This window comes from Hemiscyllium ocellatum, chromosome 28 (assembly GCF_020745735.1).
Source record: "Hemiscyllium ocellatum isolate sHemOce1 chromosome 28, sHemOce1.pat.X.cur, whole genome shotgun sequence".
Taxonomy (NCBI): domain Eukaryota; kingdom Metazoa; phylum Chordata; class Chondrichthyes; order Orectolobiformes; family Hemiscylliidae; genus Hemiscyllium; species Hemiscyllium ocellatum.
This window is the reverse complement of record NC_083428.1, coordinates 12,144,564-12,171,535: the sequence shown is the minus strand read 5'-3', so window position 1 is coordinate 12,171,535 and position 26,972 is coordinate 12,144,564. Positions and strand designations below refer to the sequence as shown.

At 42.9% G+C, this 26,972-nt stretch overlaps 1 pseudogene; it reads left to right on the top strand.

Moving 5' to 3' along the window:
* LOC132829206 (guanidinoacetate N-methyltransferase-like) lies at positions 1 to 26,972 on the top strand (annotated as a pseudogene).

The window sequence follows — 26,972 nt, the reverse complement described above, 5'->3', positions numbered from 1 at the left end:
ATGAGTTTGGAAAGCAAGGATGCCATTTTCTCACAGGGTGAGGACTGCAAACGGGACTGGAGGTTAGCAAGAGCTGAGTACCATGACAGTGACACCCATTTGAGGATCCTGGGAAAACCGATGATGGAGCACTGGGAGACCCCATATACGCATTCCCTGGCTACTGTTGCAGCTTCAAAAGGTCAGTCCACTCTCTCTTTTAAGCAAATTCAATCTTTTTAAAAGCCATTCAGATGGAGGTAGTTGGACAGTAGCAAGAATGATTTCCCTTTCCTTAGGAGGACGTGTTCTGGAAATTGGATTTGGAGTGGCAATTTCAGCCACCAACATCGTGTCTTTAAATATTGAAGAACACTGGATCATTGAATGTAATGAAGGGGTGTTTAAAAGATCAACCCCACAAGGTGAGTGCCCTGTGCCTACACATTACAGTGTTTTGCAGTTGAGATTTTGGACAAGATTTGTAGCTCAGGTTGTGGATCAGATTGTAAGTTTGTTCACTGAGTTGGTGGTTTCGTTCTCAGACATTTCTTCACCATGCTAGGTAACATCAGGATGCCTCCTGTGAGGCGTTGGTGTTCTGTCCCGCTTGCTATTTATGTGTCTTGGTTTGTTTTGGTGGGTGATATCATTTCTGGGAAGTTGGTAAATGGGGTCCAAATCTATATGTTTGTTAATAGAGTTCCAGTTTGAATGCCAGACCTATAGGAATTCCCGTGTGTGTCTTTGTTTAGCTGTCCCAGTGTGGATGTATTGTCCCAGTCGAACTGGTGTCCCTTGTTGTCTGTGTGTATGAATACCAGTGATAGTTCGTCATGTCTTTTGGTGACTAGTTGGTATTCATGTATCCTGGTTATACAACATATACAGGAACAATGGTTACCTGATAAATGCAGTCCATCGATTCATGCACAACAGAACTAAACAGAAAGACACAACATGCCCAGACACTCTCACCACCCTACCATACATCAAAGACAGTTCAGAGATGATGACCAGACTACTCTGGCCCCTAGGCATCATGGTGACCCACAGTTCTGCCACAACACTGAAACAGCTTTAAGGTGTAGGTTTGCTCGCTGAGCTGTAGGTTTGATATCCAGACGTTTTATTACCTGGCTAGGTAACATCATCAGTGGCGACCTCCAAGTGAAACGAAGCTGTTGTCTCCTGCTTTCTATTTATATCTTTCTCCTGGATGGGGTTCCTGGTGGTGATGTCATTTCCTGTTCATTTTCTGAAGGGTTGATAGATGATATCTAGATCTATGTGTTTGTTTATGGCGTTGTGGTTGGAGTGTTAGGCCTCTAGGAATTCTCTGGCATGTCTTTGCTTAGCCTGTCCCAGGATAGATGTGTTGTCCCAGTACAACCCATGGACAAAAACCAACGTTGTCTACAAAATTCCGTGCAAGGACTGCCACAAACACTACATAGGACAAACAGGAAGAAAGTTAGCCACCAGGATACACGAACACCAGCTAGCCACAAAAAGACACGAACCTCTCTCCCTCATAGCCCTACACACAGAGGAATAAAAACACCATTTCGACTGGGACAACACATCTATCCTGGGACAGGCTAAGCAAAGACATGCCAGAGAACTCATAGAGGCCTGGCACTCCAACCACAACGCCATAAACAAACACATAGATCTGGATACCATCTATCAATCCCTCAGAAAATGAACAGGAAATGACATCACCACAAACCCCAGGAACCCCATTCAGGACAAAGATATAAATAGAAAGCAGGAGACAACAGCTTCGCTTCACTTGGAGGTCACCACTGATGATATTACCTAGCCAGGTAATGAAACGTCTGGATATCAAACCTACAGCTCAGCGAGCAAACCTACACCCTAAACCTCAACCTGAGCTACAAACCTTGCACTAAAGGACCCCCTACCCACAGTCAGCAGAACAAATGTCATATATAAAATACCCTGCAAGGACCGCAACAAATATTACATTGGAAGTACGGGCAGGAAACTAGCCATCAGGATACATGAGCACTGGGATACATGAGCACCAACTAGCCACCAAAAGACATGACCAACTCTCACTGGTATTCATACACCCACCACAACAAGTCAAGATACATAAATAGCAAGTGGGACAGAACACCAGTGCTTCACCGGAGACTCACTGATGATGTTACATAGCATGGTGATGAAATGTCTGAAAACAAACCCATCAGCTCAGCAAGCAAACTTCAACCTGAGTTTTGCAGTTGTTATAATAAAGGCATTGCTTTAAAAATGTTACTGACTTTTTGCATGAAAACAGTAGGAATGTAGTGAATGTAACCATTCTGATCTTATTTGGGCTTATTATCACATTAATAAATTCAAAATTTTATCACAAAGGTGAAGGTACAATGTTGGAATAAAATGGGACAATCCAACCACATCAACAAAAAGAAATTTAATTTTGACACAATTATGATGGGGAATGTTGTGTGGCTTGAATAAATTGATGCCCATGTGTATCTACTGTAACTGTTGCTCAGGTGTTGGATGTGAAAACATTTAAGAATGATTGTGGTTTTTATTATGTAGACAAACATAGCAAAAACCAATCAAATGCTACAGTCTACTGAGGCATTTTATCTCAGTGAAGCAAAAACCATGCACCATTCATCTTGCTATTTTCTCTGGCTAATTGCTCTGGACTAGTTCCACCTTCTGCCTGGAATAAATTTCAGTGGAAATAAAGATGAACAGCAAAATAAAACCAATCATTTACAACATGGACAATTTTGGTGGAAGTTGTAGAACTGTGCAGCAGAGAGCTCAAACAATTTACAAAGTAGCATCTTATTAAGGTCACCAATGCAGTTATTAATTTGTTTTTCGGGTGTAACTGATCATTTTCAAAGTAACCTCTGCTGTTCAATAAATAATGTTTCCGAGCTGCACCCAACAAGGTTGTAATCCATTGGATGAGCGGTACAGCAGGCTACAGAACCTGACTGGCACACCCCTGATTCGATGTGACATTAAACTCCGGTCATGACCACCTGTTAGACCATTAGACCATAAGATATGAGGGCAGAAGTAGGCCAGTCAAGCCTCTCGGATCTACTTCCTCATTTAATAAGGTCATGTGGCTGATCTCATAGTTCTCAACTCCACTTTCCACCTTAGTCCCATACCCTTGATTCCCTTACTGATCAAAAATGTATCTTTCCCAGCCTTGAACATACTTAATGGTCTAGCCTCAAAAGGCCTCTGGGGTAAGGAATTCCACAGATTGATGACCTTCAGAGACAACAAAATTCCTCCTCTCTGTCTTAAATGGACAACTCCTTACACTGAGATTATGTCCTCTGATCCAACACTCTTCCACAAGGGGAAATAACCTTTCCACAATCTACTTAGAATCTTATAAGTTTCAATAGTCGCCTCTCATTCTGCTATACTCCAATGATTACAGGCCTAATCTACTCAAACTCTCCTCAAAAGAAAATTTCTCCATACCCAGGATTAACCCAGTGAACCATCTCTGAGCAGCTGCCATTGCCTGCATATCTTTCCTTGAATTAGAACGCCAAAACTGTTCACAGTATTTCACCTGTGGTCTGACCAGTGCCTCATACAGTTTCAGCAAGATCCCCTATTTTTAAACTTCATTCCCTTTGAAATAAAGGCCAAGATAACATGCCTTCTCTCTTACCAACTGACCTTGGCTAGCTTTTGTGATTCCAGGACCTCCAATGTGTTATAGATTGCTTCAATCTTTCCCAATTTAAACAAATTCAGTTCTTCTAACTTTCCTGCCAAAGGGTGTAATGTCACATTTTCCCATATCATTTACTTGCCCACTGCCCTAATTTTTGCCACCTCATTTAATTGTATCCCTCTGTACACTTTTTGTCACCCTCACTCCTTGCCTTCTCACCTATTGACATCCACAAACTTGGTTTTAAAGCAAACTTTTTAATTAACTGGCTCTTAGGGGACCAGGAGTGTGCCAATTGATCAAATATTCTGGTTGATCAAGAGGTTCACATAATCAATGTAAAAACAAACATTAAGTAATAGAATTGTAATGCAGGAGGCATACACATCATTGTTATACTTTGTATACAACACAAATGTTTTAAATAATAATGCAATTTTGCCTTAATTAAAACTTACTGGTAGAGAGCCTTCTCACTCGCACTGTTAGCTGACTACTCAAAGATCATAGTAATACAGTAAACTTCACGTATTCAGGTATATAATTTTTGTTAGTTTATCGAAAGTGACTGTTCATTTAAGATGCAAGTTAAAACAAAGTTGGCTATAGTAGGTTCACTTCTGTCTTCCAAATCTTTAATAAATATTTTAATATATCTGTAGCCCCGGCACTGATTGTTGTGGCAATCCATTTGTTCCAGGAAATGCTTCCTTTATCAAACTTTCTCACTGCTGTTCCTTAGCAAATCCTCTTTCCATGTTAATATACTATTGCCAACATCATGGGCCCTTACCTTAATAAAATAGCCTTATGTCTGTTAGAATTCCAAATATATTACATCTACTGGTTTCCCTTCATCCATCTATCAATCTATTTATCATTATTTGCTCTGTTGGCTTAACTTAATGCTAAAGATTCCACTGGACTAAAGAAAGCAAAAATTCTCATGGAATCATAGTCCTTCTCTAAAAAACATTGCAACAGAATTTCTTCATCTAATTGCTAGTTATAGGGTTATGGAGTCATAAAGTTATACAGCACAGAACTAGATCCGTTGGTCTTCGGCCAACCAGATATCCTAAACTGATCTAGTTCCATTTGCCAGCATTTCCCATATTCCTCTAAACCCTTCCTATTCATATACCCATCCAGATGCCTTTTAAATATTACAATTGTACCAGCCTCCACCACTTCCTCTAGCAGCTCATTCCATACACCTTCTGCATGAATAAATTATCCCTCAGGTCCTTTTTAAACCTTTCCCCTCTCGCCTTAAACCTATGCCCTCTAGTTTTGGACTCTTCTACACTGGGAAAAAGGCCTTGGCTATTCACCCTGTCCATGCCCCCTATGATTTTATAAAACGCTATCAAGGATCACATCTCCTTTGTAAATACTTTAATTTTCCTGCCAGAATTAGTTGGTCATCAGTAGCTGAAGAATAAACTGTACGAGTAAAAATTCACAGACCCTCATTGACCTGATGAAAGTGCATCATCCTAAAGTATTAAAATTTTACAGCCTGAACATCTTCTCCATGTCCTTACCCCAACCTTCACACACCAGACCCTGTCATCACATGGACTGTTACCGCAAACAACCCATTGTTAGCCACTAATGGTCTCTATTAGCAGCTACTCATTCCACCAGGTTGATCTTTACCAGTTCCTTTGTCTGCCCAAATATTTTGCTCTGTCTCTGGGCTCCAAATCCATCTATCATTTACTCCTTCCCCCTCCCCCTAACTCTACTTTCGAATATATTTACATATAACCTTTTCCCAGCTACAATCAGTTCCAAAGAATGGTTACTGGACCTGATAAGGTCATTCTGCTTTCTCTCCATAGATGCTGTCAGATCTGTTGAGTTTTTTCCAGCTATTTCTGCTTTTACTTTGAGAAACTAGGATTGTTCTCTTCAAAACATCAGAGATAAAGAGTTGTGAGCCTTTGCTGCATGCAACAAGATCAATGCGTCCTTGCATTTCAGACTAACACAGGATGTGGGAAGTGCATTGAGATATGCCAGATTGTATTACTGCATTTAAATAAAAGTCTCCTTTATATGGCAAATGTAATAGGATAATAGCATGGTACAGCACAGAAATAAACCATTTGGGTCTTCATGTTTCTGGCAGTGATTCTTTTCCAAAGGGCCTGCTAGTTAAATCCCAATTTCTTGCTGGTGCCCAAATAATTAGGAAAAGAAAGTTACAATCTATCTGTAATTTATGCTTTCCAACACAGATTGCTCTTCTCAAGGGGCTCTGGGAGGATGTAGTCTCAACATTACCAGACTCACATTTTGATGGTAAGTTTGCCATCAGTCTTTTATCTCTGAAATTTTTAAAGTGTTCTTTACGAATGCAATTTAGAAGTAGTTTCTGAAGACAGGAATCCATTTAAATCACTAGGTCTAATTTTCAGTAGTAATAGCAATATGTTACATGTATGTAAAGCCATTACTGTAGCAAAGCATTTCACTGGTGTGTTATCAAAGAACACTTGTCGCTGAGCTAAATAATGAACTATAAAAAGTGGAGGATCAAAGTTTTGGCCAGGGAGGTTTGTTTCAAGGAAGATCTTAAAGAAGAGTGGAGAGATCATGAGATTTTAGAGTTATGGATTGAAGGAGCTGACCTCTCCACCAACAATAGAGGACTATAAACCAGGAAAGAGGGAGAGACCAGAACTGTGGGAGCATAAAGATGTGAGAAGGCTGAAAGGAAAATTTAAGGAATTAAAATGGAAAACAAAATGGTATGAATGTTTTTGCATCTTGACGTCCTGCAATATTTTGTTAATATTTAATAATAAGCCTGATTAAATTTGGTGATCAGAATATCATTACATTATCAACCATTAGTTTATTTATACAAATTGTATAATTTAGACAACCCTGGACTACTTTGTTTATAACATCTACTTGCATCAGATGGTTCGACTGATAAATTATTTATACATTTGGTGAAATGGAATTGTCGGAGAATGATTATGTTCAAAATTCCTAAGGAATGTCTTTCCAGGAGTAGCTGTCTGGTGTTAAAAACCTCCACCTCCTCCAATGGCTCAGTGAGTTTAAACAGTGCTAATAGGATAATTCTCAGAGTCATTCCTCTATCTGTGTTGAGTAAGCCAATTTATGGGAAGCTAGTTTGTATTACAGAGCCTGGTTTAGGTGCGTTAACGATTTAGTTAGCATACTAGTTTCAACTGAATAGGCTTAGAATTGCCGTCATTAGGAACACACTGAAACAAATGAATAGGGGCAGGATCAGGGCATTCAGCCATTCAAGCCTGCTGTACTAATCAGTGATATCATGGATGATTTGGTTGTGGTCTCAATTCTTCTTTACTGCCCATTCACCCCTATAGCCCCAACACCCCTGTTTATCAAAAATCTAAATCAGCCTTGAATAAATTCAGTAAGCCAGCTTTCAGTACTTTCTAAGGAAGAGAATTCCACAAGCTAATTTTTTCCAGCTCAGCCGTCCATTTGCGTATATTTTACACTCAGTTTCAAATCCAGTCTGTCATTGGTAATTTCCTTCATAGCACCACTAAGTGGCAAACTCTTGATAAGTTAGTTGCTCTGCAACACTGGCAGGACTGGTTAATTCGTGTGGCTGTTTGCCCACTAGTCTTTCTGTATACACTTCATACCCTTGTATTGTAAATAATACTGTAACAGTAAACTACACAGGTCATGCTCAAGCTCATATGGGTTAGATTAACAAATTAAAGATTTAAAGATTAAAGGTTAAAGATTTTACGCATACCTGATAAATGAATCATTGATTAGGAAACATTCTGAACTTTTATATACTGATTTGAACTGTGTTGACAGGTTGATCTTTTTACAGAAAATGCTGTTCACTTGATTTGGATGTGCGTATAAGAGGTACAGTTAGTAAATTTGCAGATGACACTAAAATTGGAGGTGTAGTGGACAGCGAAGAAGGTTACATCAGATTACAACAGGATCTTGATCAGATGGGCCAATGGGCTGAGGAGTGGCAGCTGGAGCTTAATTTAGATATACGTGAGGTGCTGCATTTTAGGAAAGCAAATCTTAGCAGGACTTATACACTTAATGGTCAGGTCCTAGGGACTGTTGCTGAACAAAGAGACCTTGGAGTGCAGGTTCATAGCTACTTGAAAGTGGATTCGTAGGTAGATAGGATAGTGAAGAAGGCATTTGATATGCTTTCCTTTATTGGTCAGAGTATTGAGTACAGGAATTGGGAAGTCTTTTTGCAGTGCTACAGGACATTGGTTAGGCCATTTTTGGAATATTGTGTGCAATTCTGGTCCCCTTCCTATCGGAAGGATGTTGTGAAACTTGAAAGGGTTCAGAAAAGTTTTACAACGATGTTGCCAGGGTTGGAGGATTTGAGCTACAGGGAGAGGTTGAATAAACTGGAGCTGTTTTCCCTGGAGCATAGGAGCCTGGGGGGGTGACCTTATTGAGGTTTATAAAATCATGAGGGACATGGATAGGATAAATAGACAAAGTATTTTCCCTGGGGTGGGGGAGTCCAGAACTAAAGGGCATAGGCTTAAGGTGGGACTAGATTGCGTTGGGATATCTGGTCGACATGGACGGGTTGGACCGAAGGGTCTGTTTCCATGCGGTACATTTCTATGACTCTATGACTCTACCAATGGAAGTCATAGAAATATGAAGCCAGAATTAGAGCAACAAAGAGATCTGAGTATTGTCCGTATGGAAGAATTGACAAAGCTGGGAAAAGCCAATGCCATGAAAGGTTTGAACATTTGGATGAGAACTTTAAATTGATGATAAAAACATTTTCATTTAATTATTAGTTTAAATAGTCACCTAGGAATACAGAATGTATAGTGCAGAAAAAGCGTTTTATTTTTCAATTTTTTTGTCTTGCACTCATCATGACATTTCACAAGAATAGAAACTCAAGGGAAAACCAAAAGTTATCCAGCATAACAGGAGATTGCTGATTGGTTGACCAGTGGACTCTGATTAATAATGATGTTTCTGTGAAAAATGCACCTATTAATGTTGATTGACAGATAACAGACGGGTATTTTATTTAATTTTAAGCCACACAGGTTGATTCTGATTAGTTTTTTCCCTGAGGAGTCTGGAACTAGAGGACATAGGTTTAGCGTGAGAGGGGAAAGATATATAAGAGACCTAAGGGGCAACTTTTTAATGCAGAGGATGGTACGTGTATGGAATGAGCTGCCAGAGGATGTGGTGGAGGCTGGTACAATTGCAACAGCTAAGAGGCATTTGGATGGGTATATGAATAGGAAGGGTTTGGAGGGATATAGGCTGTGTGCTGGCAGGTGGGACTAGATTGGGTAGGGATATCTGGTTGGCATGGACAGGTTGGAACGAAGGGTCTGTTTCCATGCTGTACATCTATGACGCTATGACTCTATGAATTAACCAATGTATATCTATCATCTGCCCTGAGAAATGAACCAATGAATGTTGGTGAAACGAGAGCAATGCATGTCCATATTCTTTCTGTTTGCAAAGTACAGGTCATAGTGCATTAACATAGGTAGCTTTCAGTACAAGCAAATACACCATACTGTGAACCTGACTGATGACACTTTATTAATTATCAGCTTAATTGCTTGCTCATTCAGGATTATCCAACAAATGTTGTCAAATTCCACAATCAGCTGCACACTGTTGTGAATTTGCAAGCAAGGGAAATTGGGTACAGTTTGTCCCCTGCTTAGAGTCACAGAGCCATGGAATCAGAGAGGTTTACAGTATGGAAACAGGCCCTTCAGTCCAACTTGTTCAACATCCATTTTTCACAATTAAACTAGTCCTATTTGCCTGTGTTTGGTCCATATCACTCCAAAACCATCCCATCCATGTACTTGTCCAAATGGTTCTTAAATGACAAAATTGTACTCGCTTCTACCACTACCTCTAGTAACTGTTTTAGACAATCACCACCCTCTGTATGAAAATGCCCTGGACCCTTTTGTATCTTTCACCTTAAATCTATGCCCTCTGGTTTTAGATTCCCCCACCATGCAGAATTCTTGTGAACTGCCAAAGCATCATGCAATTTGATACAAACTGCAAGATTTTTGAACTATGGCTTTTTTACACAAAATGCCCTGATGAGAGTTTGATGGAAACTTTCAACAAAACATTTCTTCTTCTCAGCATTACCTTAGTTATTAAGCAGTAGCCTCATGGAATATACCTTGTGCATAACTGGTCGAGACTAATTTACAAGGTATAACATTTTCCTCTAGTCGGTGCCAGGTTGTTAATCTCAGTTTTCAATGATAGAACTGGTCTTAGTGCTACTTGGCTGGAGATGAGAAAATTGAGCTGAAAATGTGTTGCTGTAAAAGCACAGCAGGTCAGGCAGCATCCAAGGAACAGGAAATTCGACTTTTCGGGCATAAGCCCTTCTTCAGGAATGAGGAAAGTATGCCCAGCAGGCTAAGATAAAAGGTAGAGATGAGGGACTTGGGGGAGGGGCGATGGAGATGTGATAGGTGGAAGGAGGTCAAGGTGAGAGTGTAGGCCGGAGTGGGGTGGGGGCGGAGAGGTCAGGAAGAAGATTGCAGGTTAGGAAGGCGGTGCTGAGTTCGAGGGATTCGACTGAGACAAGGTGGGGGGAGGGGAAATGAGGAAACTGGAAAAATCTGAGTTGATCCCTTGTGGTTGGAGGGTTCCCAGGCAGAGGATGAGGCGCTCTTCCTCCAACCGTGGTGTTGTTATGTTCTGCCGGTGGAGGAGTCCAAGGACCTGCATGTCCTCGGTGGAGTGGGAGGGGGAGTTAAAGTGTTGAGCCACGGGGTGGTTGGGTTGGTTGGTCCGGGTGTCCCAGAGGTGTTCTCTGAAACATTCCGCAAGTAGGCGGCCTGTCTCCCCAATATAGAGGAGGCCACATCGGGTGCAGCGGATGCAATAGATGATGTGTGTGGAGGCCGCCACCTATCTATGGTCCATATTGTTATGGTCCATCGCCAGACCATAACAAAACAACGGTTGGAGGAAGAGCGCCTCATCTTCTGCCTGGGAACCATCCAACCACAAGGGATCAACTCAGATTTCTCCAGTTTCCTCATTTCCCCTCCCCCCACCTTGTCTCAGTCGAATCCCTCGAACTCAGCACCGCCTTCCTAACCTGCAATCTTCTTCCTGACCTCTCCGCCCCCACCCACTCCGGCCTATCACCCTCACCTTGACTTCCATCCACCTATCACATCTCCATCGCCCCTCCCCCAAGTCCCTCCTCCCTACCTTTTATCTTAGCCTGCTGGACACACTTTCCTCATTCCTGATGAAGGGCTTATGCCGAAAATGTTGAATTTCCTGTTCCTTGGATGCTGCCTGACCTGCTGTGCTTTTCCAGCAACACATTTTCAACTCTGATCTCCAGCATATGCAGTCCTCTCTTTCTCCTCGATGAGAAAATTGAACCAGGATTTGCAGCTTCTGATCATTAGCTTGTGATCTCTGTTGGAAAATCAATGTGTGTGGGTTTCAGTGATGAAAACATATTTTTTTATTTACTCATTGACCAAAAGGATGACTGAATTCCTGCAAATTGACAAGAGTTTGTGCTTCAAAAAGAAAAAAATAATTGGAGGCATTCTGGGGAGGATGGAGAGAGAAAGCTGCACACCTTATTTAAAATAGAAAATAATTATATGCCAGACAAAATCCCAGTCTGCATTTAACATTTGGTGTAAGTCATCTCTCAGCTTCAAATTGCAAGGCGAACATTTTATGCTTGAATGTAACTAAGAATAACTTCAAGTTATTATGAAAGAGTCAGAGAGACAATTCCTTTTCCAACAGGAATTTCCCTGACAGTCACATCTAAAAAATATCTCTGCATGAGTGGTCTCTAATCTCTTATTAGAACCATTAAAGGTGAATCTTGGCTGATTTGCAGCTCAGACTAAGATTTATAGTTGTCATTTGGGGCAATGCTTTAACTCCTGTAATCTTCATCTTCCTTAAACCAATATGAATCGTGTATCTGTCTTCTATTCTGCCAATAGGTCATTCTATGACCTAAATGCTGTAGCAGTGAAGGGAGGGAGTAATTCAGTGCGACCATTCTGCAACATAGGACACGTTTTCTAACAGCAGCTAATATTGGCATCATATAGAATCACAGAGTGATAGAGATATACAGCAAGGAAACAGAACCTTTGGTCCAACTCGCCCATGCCAACCAGATATCCCAAACTAATCAAGTTCCACTTGCCAACACCCGGCTCATATCCCTCCAAACCCTTCCTATTCATATACCTATCCAACTGCCTCTTAAATGTTGCAATTGTACCAGCCTCCACCACTTCCTCTGGCAGCTCATTCCATACACATACCACCCTCTGTGAAAAAGTTGCCCCTTAGGTCTCTTTTATATCTTTCCCCTCTCACCCTAAGCCTATGCCTCTAATTCGGGACTTCCCAACCCCAGGGAAAAGACTTTGTCTATATATCCTCTCCATTCCCCTCATAATTTTGTAAACCTCTATAAGGTCACCACCTCAGCCTCCGAAGCTCCAGGGAAAACAGCCTCAGCCTGTTCAGCCTCTCCATAGAGCTCAAATCCTCCAACCCTGGCAATATCTTTGTAAGTCTTTTCTGAATCCTTTCAAACTTCACAACATCTTTCTGATAGGAAAGAGACCAGAATTGCACACAATATTCCAAAAGTGGCCTAACCAATATCCTGTACAGCTGCAACATGACCTCCCAACTCCTGTACTCAATACTCTGACCAATAAAGAAAAGCATACCAAATGCTTCCTTCACTATCCTATCTATTTGCGACTCCACTTTCAAGGAGCTATGAACCTGCACTCCAAGGTCTCTTAGTTCAGCAACACTCCCTAGGACCTTACCATTAAGTGTATAAGTCCTGCTAAGATTTACTTTCCTAAAATGCAGCACCTCGCATTTATCTGAATTAAACTCCATCTGCCACCTTTTTGCCCATTGGCCCATCTGATCATGTTCCTGTTGTACCTATCATCAATTTCTGTATTTAAGCCATTTAGGTTCTTAAGTTCTGAATTTCCCTCTTAAATGGGTCTGACCCACTCTCCTTCTTTACAATGCTTTTTAAAACCTGTTTCTGATGGATCTTTAACCTAATGTCTCCTCCTTGGCTTGATTTCAGCTAGCTTTTTTCGTCTAATTACACTCCTTTGGAGTGATTTGGGCCATTTTACTAACTAATGGTGCTACATAAATGCAAGTTGTTGTGTCATCAAATTTTATCTTTGGCTGTGAAAGCAAATTGTTTTTTTCCCTTTTCAATTTATTTTTTAGGAATTCTCTACGATACTTACCCATTGTCAGAAGGAACCTGGCAATACGCATCAGTTTGCTTTTATAAATGTAAATGCAAGGAGCAGCTCAGAATTTGACAATGATGAACGGACATCACTTTCACTTATTCACAGGCTATCTGTGGGCTTTTGCCGTGGAATTTGCAATGATTAGGAATCTGAGGCAGCACACTGTGCTCTACACAGGATTTGGGATCTGAACAATCAACTGTGTGTACGTCATCAGGTTAGCAACTCTTATTGAGGTTAGACCTAATCTGTTGAAAATGTGTTGCTGGTTAAAGCACAACAGGTCAGGCAGCATCCAAGGAATAGGAAATTCGACGTTTCGGGCATAAGCCCTTCATCAGGAATGAGGAGAGGGTGCCAGGCAGGCTAAGATAAAAGGTAGGGAGGAGGGACTTGGGGGAGGGGCGATGGAGATGTGATAGGTGGAAGGAGGTCAAAGTGAGGGTGATAGGCCGGAGTGGGGTGGGGGCGGAGAGGTTAGGAAGAAGATTGCAGGTTAGGAGGGCGGTGCTGAGTTCGAGGGTTGCGACTGAGACAAGGTGGGGGGAGGGGAAATGAGGAAACTGGAGAAATCTGAGTTGATCCCTTGTGGTTGGAGGGTTCCCAGGTGGAAGATGAGGCGCTCTTCCTCCAACCGTCGTGTTGTTATGTTTTGCCGGTGGAGGAGTCCAATCCTTTGTAAATGGAAATGTAAAACTTGCGCTGCAACTGCAGGAAATGTAAAACTTGCGCTGCAACCGCAGGAAATGTAAAACTTGCGCCCACACCTCCTCCTTTTACCCTTAGACCTAATCTGTTCCAGCAAGTGTAAGTTACAGCTCAGTGCTAAATCACCTGATGAAGGAGCGACGCTCCGAAAACTAGTGTGCTTCCAATTAAACCAGTTGGACTATAACCTGGTGTTGTGTGATTTTTAACTTTGTACACCCCAGTCCAACACCGGCATCTCCAAATCAGTGCTAAATCATGTACTGAAAGTAAAACAAACAGAAGGAAACAAAGATGTGATTAGAACACAGGGCAAAAGTGTAAGTATCTTTTGTCCAGAAAGAAAGTCTGAAAACAATGGAACTCCACTCCTTTGCAAAAGTTCATTTTCAGAATCCAAGAGATTTTTTTGTTGCTGGTTGAGACTTATTATGAAGTTAAACATTCATTTATATTTGAATGAACAAACCCTAACATTTTTTAGTGAGCTCAGTGTGAATCTAACACATCCCTACCCGAATTTGAACGTATGACCACATGGCAAGATGACAGAGTCAGCCTTCCCTCTTTTGAGATGATTGAGGTTTGTGGTCAACTCTGTTAAGGGTTCAGTGATGATTTGGAGATGCTGGTGTTGAACTGGGGTGGACAAAGTTAAAAATCACACAACACCAGGGTATAGTCCAACAGGTTTAATTGGAAGCACACAAGCTTTTGGAGCGTCACTCCTTCATCAGGTGGTTGTGCTTAGTGTGGTTCAGGTGCATTGCTCTGGCTTAGCAGACTCTCCACCATATAATTGATTTAAATATACAATAGGTCTGGATAGTTCAGTCAGTAGAGCATTTACCTTTTAATCAGAGGGTCCAGGGTTCAAGTCCCTGTTCAGGTGATGTATATAATTGAGGTAAAGGCAGTGGGTTGAGAAAGTTAGGGTTCCCTTAATTGCTTTTACTCTGAGTCCTCTACTTGGGAAATTGAACTTTGCATTTTTATTCATCTTTTCCAATGTCCCTCTGAGCTGTCAGCTTTCAGAGGTCCTGACTAATGATGACTGTCTCCCAATTGTCTGTGTTGATGCCTGCCATTGTTGTGGAAGAATTAGTCCATATTCTATAAAAGAAATTACCAGGAGACACAGAAAGTCCTTCACGAAATTAAACTGTAGTCTTGCAAAATCAAAGCTGTGAGAGCTTTCCCCTGTGAATGTCTTCCCTGGCTCCCTGCAGGCTCTTTGTTCTCCTGCAACTTACACAGTTGTTCTTCCTGCGCTGTCAGATAATATTAGCATAACCAATCATGCTGGCTTGATTTATCTTTCTAAACTAATCACTGTCTGTCACATTGGTTCCCTCCATCACACATAACCTATCACATTACAACACCATCGTCTTCAGCATTGATTTGGAGATGCCGGTGTTGGACTGGGGTGTACAAAGTTAAAAATCACACGACACCAGGTTATAGTCCAACAGGTTTCACAGCGTCACTCCTTCATCAGGTGGTAGACCTTCAGCATTAGCTCATTTACCAGTGATTCAGCTAACCTATCACAATGCACTACCATTATCTGTTACTGGAGCCCTGCAATATGATCCCGGGCATACAGTACAATGTTAACTACATAAATGCCAGAGTAACTTCCATACCATCTCTCACTTGTAAGTATCCATGTCATGGGTATCTGAATGTCCAGTCATATCTTAGCAAGATAATGTTATAGCAAAGTTTCTGGAGGACTAGCACATCTCAAACAGAAACTTCCAAATTGACTTGTTTAACTGCACAAGGGTGGACAATTGAAGTTGCTTTCCACTTTACTCCTTAGTAATGTGTTGCTGGAAAAGCGCAGCAGGTCAGGCAACATCCAAGGGACAGGAGAATCGATGTTTCTTCATTTCTGAAGAAGGACTTATACCCGAAACATCAATTCTCCTGCTCATTGGATGCTGCCTGACCTGCTGCACTTTTCCAGCAACACATTTTTCAGCTCTGATCTCCAGCAATCCTCATTTTCTCCTACTCCTTAGTAATGGCAAGCACTGATAGCAAGCTTTATAAGTGTAACATGACTGACTGATCAAATATAATCCCTTGGATTGATTCAGATGACACAAACCACATCGAGTCATAGAGACCCAGCTCATCCATTAATTAATTTAGCCCCATTTTCCAGCACATGGCTGATATCCCTCCATACCCTTCCTATTCATGTACCCATTTGGGTGTAATTGCACCAGCCACCATCACTTTCTCTGGCTTGAAAAAGTTGCCCCTTATGTCCCTTTTAAATCTTTCCCCTCTCACCCTCAGCCTATGCCCTCCAGTTCTGGATTTCCCAAACCCAGGGAAAAGACCTAGTCTATTTACCCTATCCACGCACCTCATGATTTTATAAACCAGTCTATTCATCCTCTTCCTATAGCTTAAACCCTCCAACCCTGGCAACATCCTTGTAAATCTTTTCTGAACCCTTTCAAGTTTCACAACATTCTTACAATAGGAGGGAGATCAGAATTGCACACAATATTCCAGATGTCCTAGAATAGTGGCAACATGTTCTCTCAACTCCTATATTCAATGCTCTGACCAATAAAGGAAAGCATACTAAACACCTTCTTCGCTATCCTATCAACCTGAGACTCCACTTTCAAGGAACAATGAATCTGTACTCAAGGTTTCTTTTTTCAGCAATACTCCCCTTCACCTTATCATTAAGTGTATAAGTCCTGCCCTGATCTGCCTTTCCAAAAAGCAGCACCTCACATTTATCTCAATTAAAATCCATCTGCCAATCCTCGGCCCATTGGCCCATCTGATCAAGATCCCATTGTAATCTGAGCTAACCTTTCTTCGCTGTCCACTACACCTCCAATTTTAGTGTCATCTGCAAACTTACTAACTGTACATCCTATGGTCACATCCAAATCATTTACATAAATGATGAAAAGCAGTGGACCCAGCACCAATTCTTGTGGCACACCACTGGTCACAGGCTTCCAGTCTGAAAAGCAAACCTCCACCACCACCCTCTGTCTTCTACCTTTGAGCCAATTCTGTATCCAAATGGCTATGTCTCCAAGAAATCTAGCCTTGCTAACCAGTCTCCCATGGGGAACCTTGTTGAACGCCATATGGATCATGTCCACCGCTCAGCCCTTATCATTCCTCTTCATTACTTCTTCAAAAACTCAGTCAAATTTGTGAGACATGATTTCTCATGCACAAAGCCACGTTGACTATCCCCAATCAGTCCTAGTCTTTCCAAATACATATAAATCCTGACCCTCAGGATTTCCCACAACCCCACACTGCCCGTTTCTACCTCCTGCCCAAAATCCACAAACCTGACTGCTCCGGCCGACCCATTGCTTCAGCCTGCTCCTGCCCCACCGAATTCATCTCCGCATACCTCAACACTGTCCTGTCCCCCTTAGTCCAAGAACCCCCCCCAGCTACGTTCAGGACACCACCCATGCCCTCCACCTCCTCCATGATTTTCGCTTCCCCGGTCCCCAACGCCTTATCTTCACCATGGACATCCAGTCCCTGTACACCTCCATCCCCCATCACGAAGGACACAAAGCCCTCCGCTTCTTCCTTTCCCGCCGTACTAACCAGTACCCTTCCACTGACACCCTCCTTCGACTGACTGAACTGGTCCTCACCCTGAACAACTTCTCTTTCCAATCCTCCCACTTCCTCCAAACCAAAGGAATTGCTATGGGTGCCCGCATGGGCCCAGCTATGCCTGCCTCTTCGTAGGATATGTGGAACAGTCCATCTTCCGCAACAACACTGGCACCACACCCCACCTTTTCCTCCACTACATCGATGACTGTATCGGCGCTGCCTCGTGCTCCCACGAGGAGGTTGAACAGTTCATCCACTTTACCAACACCTTCCACCTCGACCTCAAATTCACCTGGACTGTCTCAGACTCCTCCCTCCCCTTCCTAGACCTTTCCATTTCTATCTCGGGCGACCGAATCAACACGGACATCTACTATAAACTGACTGACTCCCATAGCTACCTAGACTACACCTCCTCCCACCCTGCCCCCTGTAAAAACGCCATCCCATATTCCCAATTCCTTCGTCTCCGCCGCATCTGCTCCCAGGAGGACCAGTTCCAAAACCGTACAGCCCAGATGTCCTTCTTCTTCAAGGACCGCAGACTCCCCCCAGATGTGATCGGCGATGCCCTCCACCACATCTCCTCCACTTCCCGCTCCTCTGCTCTTGAGCCCTGCCCCTCCAACCGCCACCAGGACAGAACCTCACTGGTTCTCACCTACCACCCCACCAACCTCCATATACAGCGCATCATCCGCCATCATTTCCGCCACCTCCAAACGGACCCCACCACCAGGGATATATTTCCCTCCCCCCCAACGCGTTCCGAAAAGACCACTCCCTCCGTGACTCCCTCGTCAGGTCCACACCCCCACCAACCCAACCTCCACTCCCGGCACCTTCCCCTGCAGCCGCAAGAAATGCAAAACTTGCGCCCACACCTCCTCCCTTACTTCTCTCCAAGGCCCCAAGGGATCCTTCCATATCTGCCACAAATTCACCTGCACCTCCACACACATCATCTATTGCATCTGCTGCACCCGATGTGGCCTCCTCTATATTGGGGAGACAGGCCCCTACTTGCGGAACGTTTCAGAGAACACCTCTGGGACACCCGGATCAACCAACCCAACCACCCCGTGGCTCAACACTTTAACTCCTCCTCTCACTCCACCAAGGACATGCAGGTCCTTGGACTCCTCCATCACCAGACAATAACAACACAACGGTTGGAGGAACAGCGCCTCATCTTCCGCCTAGGAACCCTCCAACCACAAGGGATGAACTCAGATTTCTCCAGTTTCCTCATTTCCCCTCCCCCCACCTTGTCTCAATCAAATCCCTCGAACTCAGCACCGCCTTCCTAACCTGCAATCTTCTTCCTGACCTCGCCACCCCCACCCCACTCCGGCCTATCACCTTCACCTTGACCTCCTTCCACCTATCACATCTCCATCGCCCCTCCCCCAAGTCCCTCCTCCCTACCTTTTATCTTAGCCTGCTCGGCACACTTTCCTCATTCCTGAAGAAGGGCTTATGCCCGAAACGTCGAATCTCCTGTTTCCTGGATGCTGCCTGACCTGCTGCGCTTTTTCAGCAGCACATTTTCACCTCAGGATTTCCTCCAACAACTTGGATACCATTGATGTCAGGCTCACCAGTCTATCGTTCACTGGCTTTTCCTTACCATCTTCCTTAAATAATGGCATTACATTAGCCAACCTCCAGTCTTCTGGCACCTCACCTGTGACAATCGATGATCCAAATATCTCCACAAGGGGCCCAGCAATTACTTCCCTAGCTTCCCACAGAGCTGTAGGATACACTTGATCAGGTCCTGGGGATTTATCCACCTTTATAAGTTTCAAGACATCTAGCACCTCTTTCTCTATAATATTTTTCAAGATGTCACCATTTATTTCCTCATATTCTGTATCCTCCAGTCCTTCTCTACAGTAAACACTGATGCAAAATACCCTTATAGTATCTCCCCCATCTTTCTACACATAGGCTGCCTTACTGATCTTTGAGGGGCCCTATTCTCTCCCTCATTATCCTTTTGTGCCTAATGTATTTATAAAATTCCTTTGGATTCTCCTTAACCTTATTTGCCAAAGTTATCTCATGTCCCCTTTTTGCCCTCCTGATTTCCCTCTTAACTATACTCCTACTACCTTTATACTCTGCTGAGGATTCACTCGATCTCTGATGACACACTTCAAAATATTTTAAAGTACACTGTCAAAGCTGCAGATTTTTAACCTTTTAACTTTTTTTCTCAAATGTATATTTGCATTATTTTTATTTCTTTGTGGGACGAGTACATCAATAGCTGACCAGTATTTATTTTCGGTAGGTAAAAACAATGACTGCAGATGGTGGAAATCAGAGTCCACATTAGAGTGGTGCTGAAAAAGCACAGCAGTTCACATAGCATCTAAGGAGCAGTAAAATCGATGTTTTGGACAAAAGCCCTTCATCAGGAATACAGGCAGAGAGCCTGAAAGGTGGAGAGATGAGTGAGAGGAGGATGGGGGTGGGGAGAAAGTAGCATAGAGTACAATAGGTGAGTGGGGGAGGGGATGAAGGTGATAGGTCGGGGGGAGGGTGGAGTGGAAAGGTGGAAAAGAAGATAGGCAGGTATGACAGGTCATGAGTGCTAAGCTGGAAGTTTGGAACTGGGTGAGGTGGGGGAAGGGGAAATGAGGAAACTGGTAAAGTCCACATTGATGCCCTGGGGTTGTTGGTTGCCTTTGTGAAGGTGGTGGTGAGCTGCCTTCTTGAAACACGGTTGTCCACATGCAGTAGGTTGACCCACAATGCATTTAGGGATGGAATTCAAGTATTTTGACTGAGCGACAGTGAAGGTACGGTGATATATTTCCAAGTCAGGATGGTAAATGGCTCAGAGGACAGCTTTCAGATGGTAGTGTTCCCATATATTTGCTCCCCTTGACCTTCTAGATGGAGGTGGTCATGGGTTTGCAAGGTGATATCTCAGAATGTTTGGTGAACTTTTGCAGTGCAACATGTAGACAGTAAGTACTGCTCCTAATGTGTCAGTATTGGAGAGAATGAATGTTTGTAGATGTGATTCCAATAAAGCAGGCTGCTTTGTCCTGGATGGTGTCAAGCTTCTTGACTGTTGTTGGAGGTGCACCCATCCAGGCAAGTGAGGAGCATTCCATCACACTCCTGACCTATGCCTTGTAGATGGTGGATAGGCTTTGGGAGTCAGGAGGTGAGTTACTTGCTGCAGTATTCCTAGCCTCTGACCTGTTCTTGTGACCATTGTATTTACATGTTGAGTCCAGTTAACTTTCTGGTCAATGGTAATTCCCAGGATATTGGTAATGGGGGGATTCAATGATGGTAACAACATTGAATGTCAAGGGGTGGTGTTAGATTGTCTCTTGTCAGAAATGGTCATTACCTGGTATTTGTCTAAACTTTACTTGCCACTTGTCACTCCAAGCCTGGATATTGTCCAGAACGTGTTGCATTTATACATGAGCTGCTTTAATATTTGCAAAAGGTGCTGAACATTGTCCAATAATTGGGAAATATCCTCACTTCTGACCTTGTGATAGAGGGAAGGTCATTGAGGAAGCAGCTGAAGATTGTTGAGCCTGGGACACAATCCTGAGGAACTCCAGTAGAGATGTCATGGAGCTGAGATGACTGACTTCCAATAACCATAACCATCTTCTTATGTGTCAGGTATGGCTCCAATCAGTGGAGATTTTCTCCCCATTCCCATTGATTCCAGTTTTGCTATTGTGATTAAGTTTGCTGTATTATTAATACAGTCATTAATTTTATCAATATATTACAATACTGCCAGTTTGTAACACTCAGCCTTATTGGTCTATGGTTTTTCTCCACGCATGAAGACGCTGATTCACACTGGGCTATGCAAATACAGACTATTTTGCCTCTAAGCTATTTTCTGTTATTTAAATATAATTGTACTTCAACTCCATTTGCCTGACCTTGATCATTAATATCCTCACCTAATAAAAAATAATCTTAAGACTTAAAAGTTCTAATTGACTTAGCACCATACAATCTTTCGAGGGAGAAGGTTCAAGATTTTCACTATCATTTTTTTGAGGAAAGTTCTTCTTTTTCTGAAAAGCTAGGTTCTAGGTTTAAGATTGGCTCTCAATTTTCTGAATTATTCCAATTTATCTTTACCTTTCCTCTTGAACCCTTCCATCTTAGCTGCATGTTATTCTTTGAACTCATTATTCTGGTGGCTATTCCTCATTCATGAATTGGTATTTAACATTGGCAAGTTACTGTCCCCAGGAGGAATCGGAGCAAAGTCCATACGTTATTTTGAACTGGAGTCACTAGATGCTGATTAGGGGTGGGAACCATCTCTGACCAACCTGTGGGGGCAAAGAGTAAATGAGCAGGAAATAAAGGAAGGAAATTTTAGACCTTTTCTGTATTGGGGCCTGGAGCTGTTATTTATGGGTTTTCTTTACATTTATCTGTGAGTGGTATTTTTGCTTTTTGGGTGATGTATGGCCTCATTTATTGAATCTATATAGGATAAGGCAGTTGAAGAGCTGGAGTTAGTGGGAGGTGTGAGGGATTTGGGGTCAATAGTGAATTTGGAAATGTTGTAAATAGAGATTTGTGTTTCTGCTTCATCAAATTAATTTGTTTGTTCAGCAATTGTCCCCGTTTCAGTTAAATATGACTCTACAATAGGCTTGAAAACCTGACGGCCTCGTTCCCCAAGTTAATCCAGCAACTTGCTTTCACTGCACTAATTTATCTTGTTGACAGAAAAATTTAAACTTAAAAACTCAGGGCAGGTACAAGCTATTCAGTGCTTACAGCCTGCTCCACCACTCAATATGATCACCGCTGATCCCCTACCTCAATGCCATATCCCTTTTCTCACCATATCCCTTGGTGTCTTTAATATCCAAAAATACCTAACTCTTTCTTGAATACGCTCAGTGACTTGATCTCCATAACCTTCTGTGGTGGAGAATTCACAGAATGACCATCCGTTGAGTGGAGAAATGTTTCCTCATCCCAGTCCCAAATGGTCTGTCCTGAGATTGTGACCCCCAGTTCCAGACTCCCCTGGAAAACCTCCTCCCTGTGTCTACGTCCAGCCCTGTAACCATTTTATACATTTCAATCAAATCCCTTCTTATTCTTCTGGTGCACAACTTTATCATTGCCAGGAGCTCCATAGTTTGATGGATGTCTCATTCTCTCCTTAGTCACTTTTCTAGGCATTTTCCCAGATTCCCTACCAACCAACAGCACCTTCTTCATTCCCCATGTTCTTAAACATCCCCTCGACAGAGAGGAGGGAAACCTGCTTTCCCTTATTGCAATGTGCCCTCCTGCTATTGAACAGTGATTGGTCTGATGCAATCTGCCAATAACTTCTGAGCAGACTCCCACAGAATGTTCCTATCTGTCTCTAGACTTCTAGTTCTCACCCTCTTCATTCCTCTCCAGCCCCTATTACCTACTCTGCCGCTCCTTCTTTCTGTTCCCTCTTCAGTCCCTCAATCTGGATTCAGATGCCCAATGGCCTGTTAATGTGTTTTGCTGATGGGTGAACAATGTGTTGGCCAAGACAACCTTGGCTCACTGAAAACACAGCATTTTTAACAAAGCAGCACTCCCAAGTGTTGGGATTGATAGAACATAGAACTTATAAAAGTACAGTATAGATCAGGCCCTTCGGCCCACAATGTTGTGCCGAGGATTATTCCCAATCTAAAATAAAATAACCTAACCTACGCACCCCTCTATTTACTGCTATCCATGTGCATGTCCAGCAGTCACTTAAATGTCCCTAATGGCTCTGCTTCCACCATCACCATTGGCAATGCATTCCATGCATTCACAACTTTTTGCATAAAGAACCTACCTCTGACGTCTCCTCTATCCCTTCCTCCTAATATCTTAAAACTATGACCCCTTGTGCCAGTCAATCCTGCCCTGGGGAAAAGTCTCTGGCTATTGACTCTATCCAACTCCTGTCTGAAAGCGTCATAATTTCCTTTTCCCCAATTAAATATCTTCCTTTGGTAACTGATCCTTTCCCTCTCCATGACTATGGTAAATGTGAGGCAGTTGTGGTCACTTTCACCAAAGTCACCGTGAGATCTGACACCTGTCCTGGCTCATTGCCAAGTACTAAATCCAAAATGGCCTCTCCCTTCGTTGGCTTGTCTACATACTGAGTAAGGAAACCCTCCTGAACACACCTGACAAAACCAGCTCCATCCAAACCATCTGCATTAAAGAGGTTCCAGTCAATATTGGAAAAGTTGAAGTTATCCATAATAACAGCCCTGCTACATCTGCATTTTTCCAAAATCTGCCAGCCTATGAGTTCTCCACTCTCCCTACTGCTATTAGGGGGTTTGTAGAAAACCCCCAATGAGGTGGCTGCTCCCTTGCTGTTCCTACCTTCCACCCATACTGACTCAGTAGACAAACCTTTCTTGACAACCTTCATTTCTGTAGCTGTGATGCACTCTCTGATTAGCAATGCTACACCCCCTCCTCTTTTTCCACCCTCCCTGTTCTTTTTAAACATTCTAAACCCTGGAACATTTAGCAACCATTCCTGCCCCTGTGAAACCCACATCTCCGTTATGGCCACAACATCATAGTCCCAGGTACTGATCCATGCTCCAAGTTAATCACTCTTATTTCTGACACTCTTTGCATTAAAGCAGACACACTTTAACTGATCCATTTGTTTCATTGCGTGAAAAACCTTCCCAATAGGTTCACTACATCCTATCACTGTACCATCTACAACTACCCCCCCTCTCAAATATGTAGCTCTGGTTCCCACCCCGCTGCCAAACCCTCCCGAACCACAAGAGGAAATCTCCCACCAGGGCATTTGTGCCCCTCCAGTTTAGGTGCAACCCATCCTCCATGTATAGGTCCCACCTTCCCCAGAAGGCATCCCAATGGTCTAAGTATCTGAAGCCCTTCATCCTGCACCAGCTTCGCAGCCACATGTTAAGCTGCACTCACTGACTGTTCCTCACCTCACTATTTCGTGGCACTGGTAGCAAACCTGAGATCACTACTCTACTCGTCCTGCTCTTCAGCTTCTAACCTAGCTGTCTGTGGTCACCTTTCAGATCCTCAATCCCTTTCCTGGCTATATCATTGGTGCCAATATGACCTCAATTTCTAGCTGCCCACCCTTCCCCTTCAGAATCCTGTCAACCCGATTTGCGACACCCTGGACCCTGGCACCAGGGAGGCAACATACCTTCTGGGAGTCCCGTTCCTGACCATAAAATCTCCTGCCCATCCATCTAACTATTCAGTCCCCTACCACTAGCCCTTTTCTATTTTGCCCCCTTCCCTTCTGAGCCACAGTGCCAGGCTCATTGCCAGAGACCTGAAAACTATGGCTTTTCCCAGGTAGGCCATCCCCACCAGCAGTATCCAAAACTTATTGCTGAGGGAAATGGCCACAGGGGATCCTTGCTGCGGTGACTTTAGTGAAAGTAACCCAGCTGTCCTTATCCTGTGTCTGAGGAGTGACCACCTCCCTGCATATCCTCTCAATTTCCCCCTCAGCCTCCCGGACGATCCACAATTCATCCAATTCCAGCTCCCTAACTCGGTTTTTGAGGAGCTGGAGTTGGGTGCACTTCTCGCATGTGTTGTCAGCACCGTTAACAGTGCATTCAAATCCTGTAGTGAGGCTGCAAGTCACAAACTTCTGATTCAGTGATGAGAGTTGCACTCACAGGGTATACACAAATAATTCAGATGCTCAGCTCCATGCCCAATCTTAATATTAATGTTGATTTTCTTGGTGCAAAGCTGGGGTTTGGTTATTTGAATGTGTAGGTACATCTGGCAAGGACACTAAGAGAAAATGCAGACAAATAAACCTGCAACCATCAAACTTCCTTTGTTTCAGGGTCATGCCTGTCATTTGCTGAAACCAGGTGGCGTGCTTACATACTGCAACCTCGCCTCCTGGGGTGAGCTATTGAAGGGAAAGTATAATGACATTGAAAAATTGTTCCAGGTAGGAATAGAACAAACATCCATTATCTGAAACCACAATGCAATATAGGAAAGATCCATTTGTAAGCTGCCAGCGTGCACAGATTGCTCCAAATACCTCTCAGTGGTCCTAAAAATATTGTAACTGCTGCAAATGTGTTGCTGGTCAAAGCACAGCAGGTTAGGCAGCATCTCAGGAATAGAGAATTCGACGTTTCGAGCATAAGCCATTCCTGATGAAGGGCTTATGCTCGAAACGTCGAATTCTCTATTCCTGAGATGCTGCCTAACCTGCTGTGCTTTGACCAGCAACACATTTGCAGCTGTGATCTCCAGCATCTGCAGACCTCATTTTTTACTAAAAATATTGTAATCTTATTGTTGTGTGTTGATTGAAAATCATTGAACAGCCATTAGATTTAGTTTCTGCTTCCAAAATTCAATTGTGTTTGTTAAAATAATAGTTCCTTTGGAATTAAAATAAACAAAAAATTATGGGAGAAAGAATTTGAAGGACATACAATTGCAAGGTGTCTTTCAGATCCTCAGGAGTGATCACCCCATGAATTGCTTAATCGCTAATAGATTACATTGTTGTTCCATGATCAAAGATGACAGACTAATTGCGCACGGCAAAGTTTAACAATCACTAAGGAATGGCCTGTTAATGTGTTTTGCTAATGGGAGGATGATGTCTTGGTGAAGACAACCTTGGGTCACTGAAAACACAGCATTTTTAACAAAGCAGCACTCCCAAGTGTTGGGGTTGATGGTGTGTTCAAATCCTGCAGTGAGGCTGCAAGTCACAAACATTTGATTCAGTGATGACAGTGGCACTCAGAGGGCATACTTCAAATAATTCAAAACCTCTTTGACAGTAAGAATTGTATTTGAGAGCACGAAAAGAAATCTAGGCCACATAAAACTATTTCAAAGAATGGGAAGCTATTTATGCCTTTTTTTTCTAGATGATTTAGGCAGCATGGATCCAATTTCCAGTGACAACGGTACCCCTAAAACCTAAGTACTCCAATGATGCAGTGGTAGTGTCCCTACCTGTGGGATAGAAGGCCTGGATACAAGTCCCGCCTGCTCAGCAATGTATGTCTGCACAGGATGTGCCCACATGCCTTCCCTCTCTAGGGTCTTGTAGTGCAATAGTAGTGACTCTAACTCGCAGCCCAGGTTCATGTCCCACCTATTGCAGAGGTGGTAATATCAATTAACATCAAATTGGCAAACTCACAGAGGGAGATTTAACTTATAGTCAAGACTTTACCTAATGGTAACAGTCAGAGCTTGAGATGCAAAATGTTTTGTTTCCTTGGCCCTCATCTTGATGAGCACCTAAAATATCCAGGGATTTGCGTGTCAAAACTTCTTTATTGTGTATAAATAAGGATAACAGCTTGAATTTCCAGGAGATACAAGATTGTGTGATTGTTTCACATATTCTGAAGCATTTTCATTTTTAACCCATCCAGGAAATTCAAGTGCCTCAGTTAGTGGAGGCTGGTTTTAAGATGGAGAGCATTCAGACCTGTGTTATGAATCTCATTTCTCCCAAAACCTGCCGATTCTACGCTTTTCCAAAGATTATCACACCGACAATAATGAAACACTAA